At 26.9% G+C, this 17,975-nt stretch overlaps 1 protein-coding gene across 12 annotated transcripts in view; it reads right to left on the bottom strand.

Annotated features, from left to right (window-relative positions):
• The window catches only part of LOC107436881 (sodium-dependent phosphate transport protein 1), an 87,742-nt gene that overhangs the window by 48,771 nt on the left and 20,996 nt on the right, over positions 1-17,975 (bottom strand). For 2 of the 12 annotated variants that reach the window (XM_071184643.2, XM_087153663.1), the window contains exon 2: positions 16,028-16,085. The exons of 3 other annotated variants lie outside the window; for them this stretch is intronic. The gene's annotated coding sequence lies outside the window, so the exon portion shown is untranslated. Of the gene's footprint in view, positions 1-4,462; positions 5,925-7,698; positions 7,836-16,027; positions 16,524-17,975 lie in introns of those variants that run through there. 7 more of the 12 variants (XM_043051999.3, XM_016048704.5, XM_071184642.2 and 4 more) reach the window with 6 other exon arrangements.

Raw genomic sequence — 17,975 nt, forward strand, 5'->3', positions numbered from 1 at the left:
TAATTAGAGTTCTCAAATTTATACTGGAGCTCTGTATTTGGTGGTATTACAAGTTTCAGTCGTTTCCTGACCATTGCTAACAACAGAATTTGTCATGTTATCACTAAACGAATCAATAAATTTCACCAATGAATTTATCGTTAATTAAAATTTGATCAATTTTCATTAATTTAGAGTGCTCAAACTTCAACTTAATTACAGTACAATACTAGTTTCAATAGTTTTCTAACCAGTACAAGCAGAATTTACGACTATATTATCACCAAAAAAAAGTTTTCTTCAATTCAAAACTGTGACAGCTTTCCAGCTGTAAAAATAATTTGGAGCAAAGTACTAGATGACAATGTAAGTTTTAATTGTTCATTAGGTGTTGCGAACAGAGTGTTTATCGTTATTTTATCGTCAGTGAAATTACAACTCTTTTTCAACAAGCTAGAGACAGGAACTCGTGCCACAGGTCCTGGATTTGATCCTCGGGCAGGGCAAGGTCTACTCAGCCTTTCATCCCTTCAGTGGATCGATAAATGAGTACCAAAGCATGCTTAGGAACTAAACACTGAGGGTTTCGCGTTCTGCTGACCACCTAACCGGAACATCTGATCCGGCATCCCAGAGCCCAAGATCAAGAAAACTGAGATGGGCGCAGTAGGCCTTGGCCCTCTATGAGCTGTCGCGCCACTGAGTTTAGAGTTTAGAGACATGAACCTGTCGGAAAGTGGTCAAAATTTGAGTATCCGGTAAATGCCTTTCGAAGATAATGTGATTATAAATAAAACTTGTTACATTTAGATAACAAAACAGAATTTGTATCACCATTTATGCACAAATGACAGTGAAGAAAAACTGCCCTTTTAATTAGTAATTTAAAATTAAATATATTAAAAAATAATAGTTTAGACAAACAAAAATTAAACTATGAAGTTTCAAACGCCAAAAGGTTTTTTAAAAAAAATATCAAAAGGTAAATAAATTATTTCCTTTTCCATAACAGCAGCTAATCTTGCAACTCCATTATTAGCTACAATTGAAAGCAAATTTTACGTGAAGGATTTCTGCCATGGTATAGCCTCCTCCTAATCTAATTTTTAAACAACTTCGTGGCGAAAATCAAAAAGTTAGAATCCAAGGTCTCCGATGCTCCGTAACTGCATTAAAATTCGATAAACAATACAAGTCACATTTTTCGCATTTATTGCATATTCCACACGGAATAAATTAATATCTAAGAGGAATATTATAATATTTTAGAAGTATTGTATCAGCATAGTTGCGTGTAAATGTTGAAATTAAATTTTTCTTATCAATAAATTTCATTTACAGGAATTTAAATTATTTTATAATTCAAAGTTAATTCATGTAACTGATAAAATTAATTTGTGTTCTTTTATCCTATTTCATGAAAAGAACATCCACTTATTTTGAAATAGCTAATTTATCATTAGTATATATTTATATAAAAATTCTAAATGTTAAAGAAAAGGACGGCTATGCGAAAATTTGCATAAAAATTTTTTCTTTTTTTTATCATTAACTAGCAATTGCTGCATTTGAAAAGCTAACACCAGAAGACTCTTAGAACCAGATATTCTATCCTTTTTTTCATAAAGAATTAAAAAATAATAGAGGATTTAAAAAAAATAAAAAAAAACTTAAATTACACCAAAAGTAAAAGGTAAGTAAGTGACTAAAAATAGTTTTGCGATGTTTCTGATAACGAAAACATTAAGATGTACTGTAGCATTAAAATTTCTTTAAAGTGTCAAAATGCGTTAAAAAAAGATCTGTAACATTCAAAAATAAGTTTTCATTTGTTTTCATATGATGCAACATGTGTTTGTCCTTGCAGACTTTTACCCGAAACTATCGTTTCTGTAACTAAACGTAACTTACCAACAGAAACTCTACCGGGAACACGAGATAGACGTGTAGAGTCATTTTTGTTTTAAAAAAAATTACTTTTATCCAACTACAATAAAAAAAGTATAACTTTGAATAAGTGAATTGCGTAACCAATAATAAAATAAAACAAAAATTTCTTTAACTTCATTTTTCATTAATTTTTTATACAAATAAAATATGCAATGAACTTGTTTATTCTATAAATTTAGGTCAGTATAGTAAGGCCTAAGTTTTTTTTTAACGTGGTGGAGATCACATTACTTATCCTTCAACCTTATACGTCATTGAAAAAGTTTACGTGATCTGAAAATGAATTCCAGAAACTACTAACAATTCCTAATAAACCACTTGAATTAGCTATACAGTTTTGCAATTTTAATAAGTTTAAACTAAATACTGTCACGATACAAAGATCTAAAGGATTTTAAATTGATCACTGCTGTTACTACTACTGTTCAGTTTACATTTGTAATAATTTCTTTATCTAAGCTTCTTATCTTAAATAGTTGAATGTAGGCTAGTATTTTTAGTTATCAGCGTAAACCAGAATAAGATAAAGTAGTTAAATGTTTGAATTCACCAGAAACATTCATTGTTATTTGAAAAGACATTTTTTTGCTTTGCCAAAAGAAAACAAATGAATAAATCTGATGGAAAATATCAAAGTAAAAATGCAGGATTTATTCTGCTTTTTTACCATGAAACTTTGATTTCAAAGTTTCTGCTCTGTAATTTCTAACTTGGATTATTTCGTTTATTTACTCAAATTTTTAATATGCAGTCAAGATCCATGATGAACGAAATCATTCTTCTAGAATTATTTATATATTCTTCTTTATATTCTAATTCATTAAAAATGTTCTCTCTTTTGTTCCTACAGAAAAAATCCATATAGATGATGTACATTTTCCCTCAAAACTTCAAATCAAAAACTATTTCTTAAAAAAAAATTCAGATCTTTCAAATTTTATTTTTTTTTTTTATCAAAAGAAAAAATTGAACTTTATTTAAATTTTCAAATTAAGACAATTTTTGACACTGACACCAATTTTGATTGACTTTTTAAATTTTAATGAAAATACCGGAAAACAAATCGAAAAGGAAGCGAATAAACGTAAATACATAAGAAAGTCTCGCGAATAATTCCTATTGACACTGACACCAATTTGGATTGAATTTTTAAATTTTAATGAAATATTTTTATTAAAATTCCGGAAAACAAATCGAAAAGGAAGCGAATAAATGGAAATATAAGAAAGTTTCACGAATAATTCCTATTTAAAGCTTATTCCTAATAAATACACAATATTAAACTTTGTCCAAAGAAAAGTCTAGAAAAGAAAAAAAAAATAATTCGAATTAAATTTGGGTTAACAATTTTAAATTGAATAATTCTGAATTTATGCATACATTCTGCATACATACATCATATATGTATTAACTGCGCATTAATTATGAAAGCAAAATATAAAAATTTGCTAATTCATGGAAAAAAAGCGAATAATATAGTAAATACTTTTCACGTATAATCTCAATTTATAACATTCCTAATGAATAATAAAGAAAAGGCTACAAAAAAATAAAGAATTTTTATTCTCAATGAATTTGGAATAATAATTAATACATTTAATTATTATTCTGTGTTTATGCGTACATTAATTTATCGTTTATTAATTATGCATTAATTATAAAAACAAAAAAGAAAAGTTTCGTTTAAAATTTTTGGAAAAAAGCAAATAATCGGAAATATATTTCTCATTTTTAAACACAGTCTTAATAAATACTAAAAAAAAAGCTACAATAAAGAAAATTAATTTTGATGAATTTGGAATAATAATTCTTAAATTGAATTATTATTCCATATTTATGCATACATTTGACATGCTTTAATTATATATTATATTTACTATGCATTAATTATAAAAACAAAAAAGAAAAGTTCTGTTATAAATTCCTGAAAAAAATAAGCGAATAACAAGAGGTATAATGACTTTAAGTAAAATTTCAATATATTACATATTTCCATAAAATGCTGAAGAAAAGGCTACAGTAAGAAAATCAAGAATTATTGTTCCCAACTAATTTGGAAAAATAATTATTAAATTTAATTATTATTCAGTGTTTTTGCATACATTAATTTATCATAAATTAACCATGCATTAATTATGAAAACAAAAAAAAATTTCGTTAAAAATTCATGGAAAAAAGCGAGTAACAGGAAGTATAGTACTTTTTCTTGTATAATCAATTTTTAACACATTCTTAATAAATACTAAAGAAGAGGCTACAGTAAAAAAAAACAAGATTCTCAATGAATGAATAACAATTCTCAAATTGAATTATTATCTCGAATACATTCGCAATCATTCATAAGAGATTTCACATTCTATAAATTCCTTCACTATTATTCTAAATAAATATTTTCTATCATTAGAGCCGTTTAAACACAAAATTTGATATTGGAAACATTTAGTGGTTACTAAAACTTTTAATCGAAATTTTTATTTTGAAACACTTTTCCATATTGTCCTCTCTTTCCGGAAATAGTTTTAAAAAATCTTACTTTTTTTTGCTTGACACGTGTGTGTCACGTTTCTAAGTCATGCAGCAGCTATCTTTCAGATTACAATCATCCGAGACTTAAGTTTTAATTTTTTTGTATTCTTCAAATGAATTTTTTGTAAATATTGTTGATGGAATGTAGTGGTTTAAGGTCTGTTTAGCTGTTAGCTATGTAATAACTGTCTGACGTCATGGTGATTTCCTGGATGGTGATTTCCTACAGTGGTGATTTTCTGGGTGCAAATTTCTTTCAGGATTTCATTTTTTCTTTTCTAACTAAAAATGTCCAATCGTAAACTGTTCATAAGACACTGTTTCCAGTATGTTTAAAAGTTACAAAAAAGTTTATGAAAATGTATGACTCGCACAGGACCAAAGCTGCTATAACCCGATTCTACTAATTATAGTTTAGAGCTTTCGGGATCGCATCTCATCTCTAATACGCACAAGGATTGGCCTCAGAATTCGGATGAATTGACGATCATCACCCATAGATGATCCCATAATTGAAGTTCACTTGTGCAGGCTCATGAGTGAACATATACGTCGCCTTACATATATATTGATGGACCGAACTCTGCCTGGGGCTCTTGCATGAGGACCTTATTACTACACCTCTTATTGTATATTACTTTCTGAGGATTAATGTCCTCCTGGACATGGCCTAGCTTGCAGCTAGACCTTAAGGAATAAGCCACACACGTGCGACATTGATAGCCAAATGAAAGAGAGAGGAGGATTTATTTTATTTATTTATTTCGCACGTTTAACGTAGTCTTTTAGAATACTGATTTCAAGTACTAATCTTACGATAATGGGTTCGAGTATTTATTTTATGGTGGATGAAATAGTGGGTTCGAGAATTAATTTTACGATAACGGGTTCTAGCACCAATTTCATAATATTGGGTTCGAAAACTAATCTTGGTTACGATTAATAATGGTTAAGATTATTGAGAGTGGGTTCGAAAACGATAATTTTACGATAATGGACTCAAATAATGACGAGTTGTTGTTGTTGTTCATTTACGTCGCACTAGAGCTGCACAATGGGCTATTGGCGACGGTCTGGGAAACATCCCTGAGGATGATCCGAAGACATGCCATCACAATTTTGATCCTCTGCGGAGGGGATGGCACCCCCGCTTCGGTAGCCCGGCGACCTGCACGCGAAGTCGAGCACTTTACGGTAGAACAGTTTAACGAGGATCAATACCGCACACCCTCGGTCCCTACGCAGACTAATCCAAGTGGTCACCCACCCGCACACTGACCGCAGCCAGTGATGCTTGACTTCGGTGATCTGCTGGGAACCGTGCCTTAACGATCAGTCCACTACGGGACCAAATAATGACGAATCAATAAATTTGTTTTGTTTGCGATAGTTTGACTATGCTATTATCAGTGACAATTGAATTGGTTTTACTAATAGAGAGATTGGATTTCTGCTTTGTCAAGGTTCCCATCCCATAGAATGTTTCAGATATCTTTCGTTTGTTTATGAGTTCGGTGCAATATCAGACTTGGAAAGCTAGATTTAATTGCTATTCTTGGCCTTCCTGTAAACAGACCAATGTTTATTGCCGTAACGCCTACTTCCAAAATATATGTATAAAACTGCTAAGTCCATTATGCATTAAAACTGGTACAGTTTTACAACTAATTCTCCAACCATTCAGTTTTCTGCGAAATACTCTTATTAGTAGTAGCAGGTAGTAGAAATCGTAGAAATCTGAAAATATTCTATTTCTAGTAGTACTAATTTTATAAAAGTTAATGTGTCTCAGCATATTTACAAATTTAATGCAGATTTTTATGACAAAGCTATCAACTGCAATACAGCTAACTTCAATGAAATATTTAAATTTGAAAACTTTAAAAAAGACAAAAACCTTAGACCAATAGCTGCACACTTCACCTCTGACGCCTCGTACCGAAACTATCAACATAAGTAAAAATCTCCAACTCTAACATCAATAGTTCATAGCAATAGTTCAAAACATCAACAGATTACAATCTCAACTGCTTCAACTACAATACCAAACTTGAAATCTGAACCTAGTACCTAATGTTGACAATAGATTCACAGCCATCTTTTCTATAGCCTTGAAATTCAAACCTGTTACCTCATGTGGACAATACATACACAGCCATCTTTACTATAGCAAGTTGCTTAGAATTATTTTCACTTTCTTTTCAGTTAAACAAGCAAGGTGCTTGCTTTACAATATCAGTCACCCCAGAGACTCTGTATACAAACTGCTATCATTTTCTAATTTTACTGTAATTTCACGATGAATGGGATATGGGTCTTCTGTGCGGCCCAGGTGCCCAGCTTTTGTTAAATAAAGTAAGTAAGTAAAAGTTAATGTATAAATTGCAGTAATGTTCCTTATACAGAGCTCGAAATAGGAAAAATTCCAAAGCAAAAGATTCAAAACTACTGTCTTGAATTTTAATGCTTAAAAATTTTTCAACCAAGAATTTGACATTTGAAATGATGCAGTGTAAAGTAATGTTTACATTGGTGTAAAAAAATTTCCTTCATTACAAATTAAATATAAATATTTGCATCAAGTCAACGTAGGATAAACAAGTTTTATAGTTGAGGATTCGCTTTTTGATTAATGAATCAAAAAGCGATTCCTGGTGAGCATAATAATATCTTAAAAATAAAATAATAATATAGAACAAACTAAGCAAATTATTTTTAAAAGAGTGAAACTAAATTAGGATAAACTATTTGGATCATTTTTGTAAAATGTGGCTTTAATTCTATACTTCAAAAGTCAAAAATCGAAATATGTCTAATAAAAGTATATTTATTCAGAGAAAGAAAATTTTATGCCCAATTTTTCACGTCAAAATATTGTCTGTTCTAATTTCCATAGTTCCAGATCTACTCCTCGAACTTATGATCTTAGTTCGCGAAAATTTGGTAACTCATAGATCAAAAGGTATAAATAATAATAGTCATTTTTTATTTTGCAACTTGAAATTACGATCTAAGTAAATTTGATTTAATTTAACACTAAATGATACTAAATGTTTAATAGCTTTTAAATTATTCTATGTTAGAGAAAACTTATCGAAGAAAAAAAGAAACATTTTCATAAATATACATCAGAAAAACATTTAATGCACGAAAATAGTTTAAATCCTCTTTATAAACATTAAAATTTACAATATATGCTATTAAAATTCGATACATATTAGTACTAATAAGACAATTACTTACCTTTTTATTAACATAATGGCTAGGTCAGGGAATTTTTAGCATTTTTTTTTTATCCTTCTACGTATAATTTGTCGGGGAAGAATGAAAAACGTAACTAATCATTAAATAATAATATAAAATTATTTATGTACTTTGAAAGTTTTAATTATTTATAATTATTAAAAAACTTATTTGTAATCTAAAATTACAAAATTTCCGAAATTAGGTAAAAAAAGTCGAAAACGAATTATTTTAAAACTGTCACATAAAAAGTAGCAAAACTGTTAGTAACATACAAACAAATGCGGAAATGTTTCGTTCTTTTAAACTAGGATAAGGACATATCTTTTAAGGAAGTTGATTATTTTTCGAGAAAAGGTTTGTTTTCAAACAAACAAGTTGAGAAAATAATCAGTTTTTACAGATGGGCTGATCGAGTTACGTAGTGTAAAACTAAATGTTGAATTTTCCATAAAAAATGTACAGTGCTCAAAATAGAAACACCTTGACAACTCTTGAAATAACAGTTAAAGATGCAATCTTGAGGATTTAAAAAATATAACTTTAAATATGCTTTTTAATATGAGTAGGATGCATTTTAAGTTACGAAGGTTATATTTTAAGTTATTACGAAGTCCGACACAAAAATGTATTTCATCTGAATAATCATGGCTATTTTCTACGGATTCATATTTTTGAATCTCAAATCATCAATTTAGAGAATATGATTCTCAGAAGTTGGGTTGAGTTAGATGTAGCCATATTTCTGAAATTATTCGGGTGAATTAGGACGTTTTTAAATAAAATGATAAAACTCATTTAACCAAGGATAATTTCAAACAAAATTTAATTTTTAAGACTATTTATTATTTTTTCTTGCTTAATTAAATGACGATCGAATAATTTTTGTCAAAAGAAAGAAGTTTAACAATTTGACTTTTTTGAAATTTTGTAACTCAAACATTGTTTGATCGGTTTTGGTCAAATTATGCCTTTTTTCATTTAAAACTATTTAAAAAAAATTGGATGTAAGAAATTTTAAATAATTGTAAAATTAATTTAAAAAATAATAAATTATTTTTTTTAAAAAAATGACTAAATAAAAAATTAATGGTTCAAATGTTTACTGTTCTTCTGACTAAAGTGAACATAATTATGTACACCATAGAATGTGGGTAAGAAATTTATTTAATTTTATAACTTTGGTTAAACAGCCAACCCAAATCTGAGTTTCTGACTCTTAATGTAGTCTTTCATGTATTTTGAACCCAATCCAGAAGACAAGGGAACTTCTGGTTCAAGTATTGGGAGAAATGTTTCCTTCGTGGAGGATTTCTTGATGGAACTAACCCACATTTGCGTTACAACCGCAGAAAACCTCCCATGGTTAGCCCGACGGCAAGGGTACTCAAGGGGAGGAACACATTCCCCACCTCGTAGCTATTTCTAGATACATCTATTATAAGTTTAAAAATACAATGCACATAATCAACAAGGGCACGCTTCGTTTTTTTATGTTATTTACATAAATATATTTACATACATAAATATTTAACATGATTGATAGTACTGCCTTAAAAATGGTTAAAACATTAAAGTCAATTAAATAGTGATAAAAGAACATAATATAACTTATAATAATAAAGTTTCAAGAAAATATCTAATTCATTTAAAATCTGCAAGAGTAACTTTTAAGAATATTTAAGTCGTTTATAAATATTTATAGATAACAACTTAATTAGCAAAAACACTAAATAATAAAAGAGTTTAGCTTAAAAGCAAAAAATTCATAAATTTACAAGAAAATTTTTTATTTTTTTGATTTTTAAGCTGTTTTGCAGTCTTAATTCTCATAATAAAAGCTTACCCGTAATGTAGTTTACGATTTAAGCCTATATTATGAGAGTTAAGAATACGAAACCGTTTAAAAACATATACTATATCTATTCAGAGAATATACGTTTTATGTCTTGTTTCGTAAATAAAACATAATTATCACATTGAAGGCCAAATTCTCTCCCTATCATGCTTGAATCTGAGCATGTGATAATTCGATTATTAGACCAAAAGGTATTATAGTGTTCTGTTTTTTTTTTAATTTTATTTTGTGCAATATTCACTCACAAAATTATCATATTTAAAGTCAGCATTTTGAACAATAACGGTTATTTCTTCGTGCGTAAAAATCATATAATTATCAAAATACCTTAACTTTTTGAAGTAGATAGAAGATGGAACGCTAGTGACTCTTTTATATTTTTTTCTGGCTCTCTAATTACAAGCAAAAACATATTTTAGTATTTTTCAGTCATAAAAATCAATCTAATAGATACTGAAAAAAAATTTTAAATTCTCGATTTATAATTGTACTAAAATATAAAATCCAAAAAAAAGGAAAAAAAAATTTTTTTTCATTCATATTTAAAAATGCATTAATGATTAATTTTGTAAATTAAAGAAATTACATTAATGAATATCTGTTTTGCTGATAAATTATTGTTTGGAAGTAAGCCGTTTTGGGAAGATTCAAACTTTAACGTTTATAACCATAAATTTAAAAACGCTAAATATAATATTTTTCACTTATTTTGACATAAATTATTACAAAATAAGGAAAAAAAGTGTGAATAATATATTGAATAAAAATTCTAAGTCAAAAGATTTATTCTTTTTAACCATTTTATTTTATAAACTGCTGATGTTCAACTCTGTAACCGTGTAATTTTGAACTCAATCTGGAAGTCAAGAGAACTCTTGGATTAAGCACAGGGAGAAATTTTGCCTTCGTGGATGATGTTTTAATGGAGCTGAGCATTTGCGTTACATGTAAAGGAAAACCACGAGAGCCTCCTACGGCTGGCCTGGCAATGGGACTCTAACCCATGATCCGTCTACCACTGAGGATATTTCACGTCAGCACTGTAGTCGGTGCAAACCGGGTGCGGAATTCGTATCGACTGGTATTCGAACCCAGTTCGCCTCATTGAAAGACAAACGCTCTATCCCCTGAGCCATCGCGGCTCTTTTCTTAACCATTGTACATTGTAGAAAGCTAAAGAAAAATATCGGGTAGTTATTTGATCTATTGGCATCTGCCTAAACTTTGATAAGTTGAGCAATCGCCGCTCTTAATATATGCATATTTTCAAATATCTTGTCAGAAATGGGCATATTAGTAATCAAATTTTAGTTGTTCGAATTTTAATTTCTGTCTCCTCCAACAATCAAACAGATTTTGATGTTTCCAGTCTTTTAGTCACTAGAGATTCAAAACATCTCATTAGCTCATTAGCGACAGTGTTTTTTTTTTCTTCGCTTAAGTACATAGTTATTCATAATTCCTTCCGGAGTTTCAAAGCGTTATAGTAAAAAAACGAAGACGAATATGGCAAAAAAGAACATATGCAATTATTTCGAAAGTATTCAAGTTTTGATTTAAGCATTTGTCGGTAGATGGCAGTAACATGTACCACTGAAGCCAGTTGTAGTAAGGAAAAATGGCGTTTACAGGAGGAGGGAATTATGAATAACCCTGTATTAATTTTCGAAGGTCATTTGTAAATTTATTTTTACAATTAAAATGTTAAGCAATACTTAATCTGTTCACTGTAATACCGAGAAAATTTTAAAAAAATTATTTAAGGAAATAATCAAGTTAATCAAGATTAGATGTTCATGTTAAGGTGTTCTTTCCATGTAATTAATTACTTTAATATAAAGAAAAAAATTTTAGGTATTCAAAACGTCTGGTTTTAAAAACTATCAACCAAAGTCTTAATCAAGTTTTAATGTGACGCAAAAAGAAAAGATTTTTGTTCTCGAAAATAGTTCTCGAAGGTCATTTGTAAATTTATTTTTACAATTAAAATGTTAAGCAATACTTAATCTGTTCACTGTAATACCGAGAAAATTTTAAAAAAATTATTTAAGGAAATAATCAAGTTAATCAAGATTAGATGTTCATGTTAAGGTGTTCTTTCCATGTAATTAATTACTTTATAAAGAAAAAAATTTTAGGTATTCAAAACGTCTGGTTTTAAAAACTATCAACCAAAGTCTTAATCAAGTTTTAATGTGACGCAAAAAGAAAAGATTTTTGTTCTCGAAAATAGTTCTCGAAGGTCATTTGTAAATTTATTTTTACAATTAAAATGTTAAGCAATACTTAATCTGTTCACTGTAATACCGAGAAAATTTTAAAAAAATTATTTAAGGAAATAATCAAGTTAATCAAGATTAGATTAGATCAGTTACAAAGTTTTCAGAAAATGCTACTGTTGACTAAAAGCAAAGTTATCGACTGTGTAAAGGCAAAATTAACAGACACACGTATGTTTCAGATGAAAAAATCTGAACTGCAACACACAAAAATCGTTTTTTAGCAGCAGCTCCATCTGCATACGAAATCTAAAACTAATTTTGAAATATTTTTTTTTCTTGCTGAAAATAAATCAACTGGTTTCTTAAGCATAACGCAGCGAAAATCATTTATCTCTTTGTGTCACTCTTTTTCCCTCTCTAAATTGGTTTTTTTAAATTTTCACTCATTTTTAGTACATCTGTTAATTGCTATAACACGAAATCAGCTTTCTTCTTCAATGTAAATATAAATACTATCAAGTGTTTGTTTTTTTAAGTTGAAATCAAAATAAAGTATTTAAAGTATTTTTCAACAAAATTAAAAAATTTTATTTATGTGCTAATATTTTTAAATTATTAAAATAATTCAAGGATCATTATGAGTAAAACACATTAGAAATTTCTTGACACATCAATTTAGAATCGGAAACAAATTCACATAAATAGAAAAGAGTGCGGTGAATAAACTTTAAAATTTTGTTCAAATGTTGACAAGAGAAATGAGTGAATATTTTGTTCATAAGAAAACAGTTTTTAAGATAAGAAAATAAAATTGTCAAAAATTCAGTCGCAAATATTAATAGCTATATTTCCTGGTTATGAACTTGGTTCAGTTACTAAGTAAGTTAAATGCGATTACTAAAGAAGTTAAAATCATAGTTAATATTTGTTAGTTAATATTTGAGACATAGCTATCATAGTTAATATTTATGATACTATAATTAAGAGGACAGTAAAAATTACTATTATAAGAAACTTGCCGAATTTGCTTAAATATAAAAACTACTGATTAAACAAACGATTCATATATATTTACATTAAAACATTCGATTCTGAAATGAGCAGACTAATAATTAATGACTCGTTTTAAATATAATTGTTGTTTTTTTTAAAAAAAAAGGCTTATTTAAAAAAAGGTTTATTAAATTTACAGCTTTATTGCATTAAAAACACCAGCCAGAGGAAAATAAATTTCTGCCGGGTACAAAATATTTAATAATTCACTAAATATTATAAAAGAACAGAAAATAATACACAGCAAAATTCATAGTTATCAATTAAAAACTAAGTATATTTTTTTCGTAAAGATTTTGCTAATTTTTTGTAAAAGTGTAAATTTAATTAAAATAATTTTAAGGAATGATGCATACTAAGTACATATATTTATTTATTAAAGCAAACGTCCTTTATAAAAAAAATGATATTTTTGTCAAGAAATATTATGTCTAATACGGCATTCATAAAAAGCAGGACAGTAAAGCAATTAAAGAAAATTTTGCTGGAATTATAGTCGAAGTCGGAAAAGTTTACTCGAAAATTTGTACTCAAAAAAGCTTAAATGTTAGTAAATTTTCTCGTCTAGTTAAAAGTTAGTTCCAACATTACTTGAACTTTTACTTTACTACTTTACTTGAACTTTTAAACATAAACTACTAAATTTTTTTTGATTTAATTGATTTTTTCCCGAGAAAATTTTTAACTTAAAGCAATGTTAATATTTAATGTTTATATTATTGCATTGTAAAATATTTAGAAAAATAAATATCTGAATAATTGAATTAAAATTTATCTTTTATTGAATTGCAATAGAATCTACTTTTTCATAAATATAATACTTAAATGTTGAATTCATATTTAGTACATTTACTAGAGAAAAATCATTTCCTTATATTTAAAAATATTGTATTTCGCATTCAAAAGTAACTGATTTTCTTTTAAATATTTATGTTAAAAATTGTTATAAGTCTCAAACTATTTTACTTTTTTTCGTGAACAAAATCATGTTTTTTTCGTTGCTTTTATTAAATTTATTTTTCGTATTTTCTTCAATTGACTATTAATACTTAAAAGTTTTAACGAAATTCTTAAATTTTTATTTACAAATTTAAATGTAATATTGAGTAATATTTAAATTATTATATTAATATTAAATTTAAATAGGATATCGAAAAAAAACTACTAAACTTGAAATTTTAAGCATAATTAATTGAATTTATGTTAATTTCATTGATATTTTTTGCCTAAAATTTTTTTTAAATATGCCTGAAGGCATATTATTATTTAATGTTTATTACATTGCATTTTAAAATATTTTTAAAAAGTAAACATGCAAATGTTTGATATGTATTTTAATTTTTGTTGAATGACATTAGCATGTATTTTTTTAAAAATACAATATTTAAAATATTGAATTTATATACAGTGAATTTGCTAGTGAAAAATCATTTTCTTATGTTTAAACAAAACTAAATTTCGCCCTCGAGAGTATATAATTTTACTTAAAGTAATTAAAAAGTTCATCTAAAAGTTTATTTTAAATCCAAAATTATTGTCATTTTCTTTTATTTTTGCGAAGAAAATCATAATTCTTTTTTTTCCTTCTTTGTTTTCCCAAAATTTAATTAATAAAAATAAAATAAAATTAATTTGTAATAAATTTAATTTTCAACACTTCACCATTAGTACTTAAAAGTTTTCACGGCTTTAAAATTTAAATATAATATTAAATTACATTTAAATTATCATATTAATAAATTTATGTAGGATATTGAAACAAACTACTTCGCTTAAAATTTTAATTATAATCAGTTGATTTCAAGGTAAAACATTTTAAAGTATATCAAAAAGGCATATTACTGTTGTTTATTATTAGATTTTAAAAAATTTATAAAAATAAACCCCCAAATATTTGAATTGAACTTTAACTTTTATTAAATGACATTAGTATATACTTTTTTTATAAATACAATACTTAAACTATTGAAATTATATACAATACATTTGCTCTCAAGAAAATTAAAAAAAATTTATTTCAAAAATTGCATTTTCCTCTTAAGAGCTTCTAATTCCCGTTAAAATATTTATGGTAAAGTTTATTATGAATACAAAATTATTTTTTGAATTTTCTCCATTTTACTATTAAAACTTAAAAATTTTCACAATTTTAAGATTTTTCTAAATATATTTAAATTTAATGCTGAATTATACTTAAATTATTATATTAATATTAAATTTATATAGGATATTGAAACAAACTACTTTGCTTAAAATTTCAAACAAAATCAACTAAATTTAAATTATTTTCATATTTTTTTAAGCAAAAATCTTTGAAGTTTTACAAAAAGGCACATAATTATTTTATAAATACACTTTTTATAAATACAATGTATAAAATATTGAATTCATACGTAATACATTTGTTAGGAAAAAAAATAATTTTCTTAAATTAAAGAAATAATAATAAAATTAAAATTAAAAAACTATATAATTTGCATTGAGATAATCTAATTTTCCTTCAAATATTTATAGTAAAGTTTATTATAAATCCAAAATAATTTTCCTTTATTTTATTGAACAGAATCATAATGTTTTTTTTCTCTTTCTTCGTTGTTTTCTTAAACTAAACTTGAATTTTTTTTTAAATACTCTAAATCTTTTCTAATAATCTTTTCTCTCTAATAATCTCTAAAAATCTTTTTGAATCTTTTCTAATTATCTTTTTTCATATCTTCTTCATTTTACTACTAATACTTATCACAATTTTTAATATGTTTGTAAATAAATTTAAATATTTCAAATTAATTTAAAATTTGAACAAAAACAAACTTCCTAGTTTTCCTTAAAATATTTTTTATTAAAGTTTATTATAAATATTTTAAGATATTATAATAAATCCAAAAAATTTTTCCTTTATTTTATTGAACAAAATCATAATATTTTTTTTCGTTTTTCTTCGTGCTTTTCTTAAATTTAACTTGGAATTTTTTTCTTAAAATTATCTAAATCTTTTCTAATAATTTTTTCTCTCTAATTATCTCTAAAAATCTTCTTCAATCTTTTCTAAAATCTTCTCTTTTTTCGTATCTTCTTCATTTTACTACTAATACTTATCACAATTTTTAGTATATTTATAAATAAATTTAAATATTTCAAATTAATTTGAAATTTTAAAAAAAAACAATGCATGCTAAACTAACAATGAGTTCCTTACCTTTCATTTATATCCAAACCAAATGAGTTAACTGAAACCTTGCACGTGAATGAGATTTCCACCAAAAAGGAGAACACATCAAAATCAGAACATAAACATAAAATAAATATGAATAGCTAAGAAACCTGTTAGATGATACTTCTACAAAGCTCAACCACCTTTCTCTCACAAAAAGAAAAGGGAAATTGAGTACAGAAATTTGAAGAGAACGCTATTACATTACTTGAACCTTTAGATTTGATTTTTAAGTGCTCTAGGCAGATTATACAAATATCACTTTTCCCCATTCGATATCCTTACATCCGATACGTTTGTGATTTAAGTCCCCTCCTCTGGTCTTACTTATCATAAACATATGTTATATAACATGTAACTTTACGTACTTGTAGTTTTATAGAACTTCATTCGCTTACAGCGAAATAATAATGCTTTAAATGTTTAATTTTGACGATGACTGTAATACAGAAAGAATGTGTGCTGTTTTTTGTTTTAAAAAAAACTAAATGTGTATTTTTTGCAATGCTTCAAGACAAACGAAAGTTGTTCTGACGCAATTTCTTTACAATGGTCATAACCAGTTTTCCATTTGTTATATAACATCGAACATTACAAACTTATTTTTTTTTAATTTCATTCGCTGACATTCAAACATTACTTTTGCGCTTTGAACATTTAATATTTTTGATTTCTAGAATACACAAAGGGGTCGTCCACAAATGGTGTCACGTTTGAAGAGGGGGGGGGGATTGAATAATGAATTTGAATTTTCGATAGTTCTTGTCAAGAAGGGGATAGCAAAAAGCGTGACGCCACATATTTTGGTTAAACTAAAACCATTTAAAATCATCAGATTGAATACTGTTGCAATATGTGTTTTTTTCCCTCATTACTGTATTTTGAAATAATAATGCTAGTTTAGCAACATTGCTGCATAAGATTTAGAAATGCTGTTTATTTCTCATAATTTTTTCTACCATTCTGTTGCACCATTAAAAAAAACATAGTGGTTTAAGAACAATAAAACCCTCTGACGTCATCACGAAGATTTCCTATCCCAAAGGACACTGCGCCCAAGATTGTATCAACTTAAATAAAATAGGTTTGAATTCCATAATGAAATTCCATAGGTTTGAATAGTTGACACTCTCCGGTATAGATTCCTAAAAAGGGCTGTGAAGACTTGCAGTGGAGCTCAAGCAAAATTATAGGTATTTGAAAGAATTCCGAGAGGATAGACAACTATCGAGGAAATTTGTTTTGAGTGCACATTAAAACTCATATTTTTTCCCTTTTATTAGTTCAGATTGGTACTTAAGATTTCAAACTCAGCTTATAATATTTGTTATTAAAACTGTTGATATTTAAAAGAAGTTTTTATTCTTTTAACAAGAACGAGAAAATAATATGATGCCCACTTCTCAATTTAATCATTAAACGGGGTCGTGTTCTTCCAGATTTTTTCATCAAAAATGACATAAAACATTTCCAATTTTTTTTTAAAGAAAGTACGCACTTTAATATAAACAATGAAAATACATTAGATTATTAAATTTACTTTTAATACTTTAAAAGCATGGTTATGGAATCATATTATAACAAGAATATTGAAAGGTCTAGAATTGGAGAAACATATTTATAGGTTATACTTTTATATTAATCAATATTGTGTGTTCTTTTTTTCTTTTCTTTTCACTTTTTTTTTTTCTTTTTTGGTAACTGAACTGTTACCGAACTTCGGTAACTGTTCATTGAAACTTTTTTGACTCGCAAAGTAGACGATGATTCAAAAAAGGTTCGAAACTTCGGCAAGGTTCTCTACGGTTTATAATGTAGTGGCTCTGCCATACTTTTGCTTAGTTTTGTATGATTTCGTTTGAAGTATGAATGAATAACAATTCTTTCCAATTCATATGTTTAAGGTTCAGATTTTAAGCTTCATTAAAAAAAA

The sequence above is a fragment of the Parasteatoda tepidariorum genome, chromosome 10 (assembly GCF_982258835.1).
Source record: "Parasteatoda tepidariorum strain Cologne lab strain chromosome 10, Ptep-v5.0, whole genome shotgun sequence".
In the NCBI taxonomy this organism is placed as follows: Eukaryota; Metazoa; Arthropoda; class Arachnida; order Araneae; family Theridiidae; genus Parasteatoda; species Parasteatoda tepidariorum.